Source organism: Schistocerca piceifrons, unplaced genomic scaffold (assembly GCF_021461385.2).
Source record: "Schistocerca piceifrons isolate TAMUIC-IGC-003096 unplaced genomic scaffold, iqSchPice1.1 HiC_scaffold_362, whole genome shotgun sequence".
In the NCBI taxonomy this organism is placed as follows: Eukaryota; Metazoa; Arthropoda; class Insecta; order Orthoptera; family Acrididae; genus Schistocerca; species Schistocerca piceifrons.
This window is the reverse complement of record NW_025728584.1, coordinates 37,501-40,000: the sequence shown is the minus strand read 5'-3', so window position 1 is coordinate 40,000 and position 2,500 is coordinate 37,501. Positions and strand designations below refer to the sequence as shown.

The following is a 2,500-nucleotide window of genomic DNA, read 5'->3' as shown; positions in this document are numbered from 1 at the left end:
GCCTCAACCTAACCCATGTTGTGCCTCAACCTAACCCATGTTGTGCCTCAACCTAACCCATGTTGTGCCTCAACCTAACCCATGTTGTGCCTCAACCTAACCCATGTTGTGCCTTAACCTAACCCATGTTGTGCCTTAACCTAACCCATGTTGTGCCTTAACCTAACCCATGTTGTGCCTTAACCTAACCCATGTTGTGCCTTAACCTAACCCATGTTGTGCCTTAACCTAACCCATGTTGTGCCTTAACCTAACCCATGTTGTGCCTTAACCTAACCCATGTTGTCGCCTTAACGTAACCCACGTTGTCGCCTAAACCTGCTCTGTAATTGTTATACGACTCGTTCAATTACTGTAGTGTTGCCCACCCGCAACCCTCGCAATATAGTTCGCTACTCGCACTGCCCGCACCCCTGTGTATCGCTTCATGTTAAACACCTTGCAAGTCTTGCTCACTTTCCACATGCTCCTGCTGTACACTGTAATGTGGATGGCAGCAGGACGTACATGCCGCCCCTCCCCACGTCCCCACCTTGCCCCCTGCCTTCGCAAGCTGGTTGGTGAGAAGTTTGCATGTTCAATGCCCTTCGCATGCGACGTACTCAGGCTACGTTGTGGTGCGGCCTGTGTCAACTGTCCGCTGATGTCGTACGCGTGAACCACAATCTGTACTGCACATTCGTCCTTATGTACTGAATGATACATCGTGGCACATGTGTGACCGCACAACGACTGCGCCCAAAAACGGCGGACCATACAGTGCAAATATTGTGCACGCAGCTACGTGTCGTCTCCCTATGAGAGCTGGATTGCAGTGTGGTACGCCATAGAGACGTGTGGGAGGAACGGACGCCGTGGATGGCGATCAGCATGAGCTGTCTGTTGATGTATTCGGACCTAGTCGTCTCTCCTCACACACCGTGATGGCATGGTGCACCGCGTTCCATATCTGCGACATGCTACAGAGGCCGGTTGACAGTCGTTCGAGCAATGGACATCGCATACGTACGGGGGCCACCTTCCACGTATTGTCTAGGCGTGCACATTTTGTTGCGTGTATGTGGGCAGACGTAGTGTGGCGTGACACCTGACACAGGCATGCAATAATCGTTGAAGTTGCAAATGGCGATGGACGCCTGCGTTTTCTGGTGAAGTTACGCAAATGAACAAATGGTAACCTGTTGTGGTGCGGTTGTTCTCGCTAGGGGTGAATCGGTGATGGCGACGATAGGTTGAGGTACTAACCGGTTGTTCCAGCGATACCCACCATGCCGACGAAACTGAACGGCATCTGGGTGTGAAGCGATACGCGGCGGTGGCTGGGTGGGACCGTCCCCGGCCGGTGAGGGGGCGCCTCCCGGCGTGCTGGCCGCGCGGTGCGTGGGCGCACGCGCTACAGCCGGCTGGTGGGGGCGGCCAGTGGCAGGCGCGCCGGCCGACGGACGCGGCAGGCGTCGCAGCTGCGCGCCGGCGCACCCTGCGCGCGGCGCCGTGCGGCCAAAGTAGGTCCTCGCGGGCCCGGTGCGAAGCGCGGTGGACATCTTCAGTGTGCTGGTCCGATTGAGGACTGTGTGCGTTGAGGATGCGCCGCCGCCCGGCGCTCGGCGCCGCGACGCCGTCTGCTGCTCGGTCGCCCCAGCGGTTCTCGCTGGTGGTTTGTATCGCAGCTGTGCGGATGTGTTGGCGCGTGCGCTGTGCTGGGAGAGTTCGCTTCGGCACCCAAGTGGGGCTTTTGTCCTTCTGTGGCGCTGGCGTTGGAGCTGCCGGTCACCGTAGGTGGCGCGTGTTGTCTCCCGCCGGCAATGCCACGACAGCACGCTCCCGGGCCTCTGTCGGCAGCGGCAAGCTCAGTTGGGAGCACGGGTGGTCGCACCGAAAGCGTCTACTCGCCTAACTCCGGGCGATTGCGCCTCTCTCGAACCCGACCAAGTACTTGGGACGGCGCTGCGCGCCGCCGGGACCTGAGAGGGTTTCGAGGTGTATTGTGCAGGGGAGCTCAGCCTCCTCCTGTTTGCAGAATGATTGAGCGGACGCTTGCGTGTTCGCGCGGGCCCCCGGGACACACTCCCGGGCGGCCGGCTGCTCAGCTCTAGTTGACGCAGCTCCCTGGTTGATCCTGCCAGTAGTCATATGCTTGTCTCAAAGATTAAGCCATGCATGTCTCAGTACAAGCCGCATTAAGGTGAAACCGCGAATGGCTCATTAAATCAGTTATGGTTCCTTAGATCGTACCCACGTTACTTGGATAACTGTGGTAATTCTAGAGCTAATACATGCAAACAGAGTCCCGACCAGAGATGGAAGGGACGCTTTTATTAGATCAAAACCAATCGGTCGGCTCGTCCGGTCCGTTTGCCTTGGTGACTCTGAATAACTTTGGGCTGATCGCACGGTCCTCGTACCGGCGACGCATCTTTCAAATGTCTGCCTTATCAACTGTCGATGGTAGGTTCTGCGCCTACCATGGTTGTAACGGGTAACGGGGAATCAGGGTTCGATT

The 2,500-nt window shown here is 57.3% G+C and overlaps 1 non-coding gene across 1 annotated transcript in view; it reads left to right on the top strand.

The window, feature by feature from the left end:
• Window positions 1-2,103: 2,103 nt before the first annotated feature.
• LOC124746633 overlaps window positions 2,104-2,500 on the top strand; it is a 1,909-nt gene continuing 1,512 nt past the window's right edge. The window contains exon 1 of the ribosomal RNA XR_007011424.1: window positions 2,104-2,500. This exon is cut by the window's right edge and continues 1,512 nt beyond it. This is a non-coding gene — a ribosomal RNA (small subunit ribosomal RNA).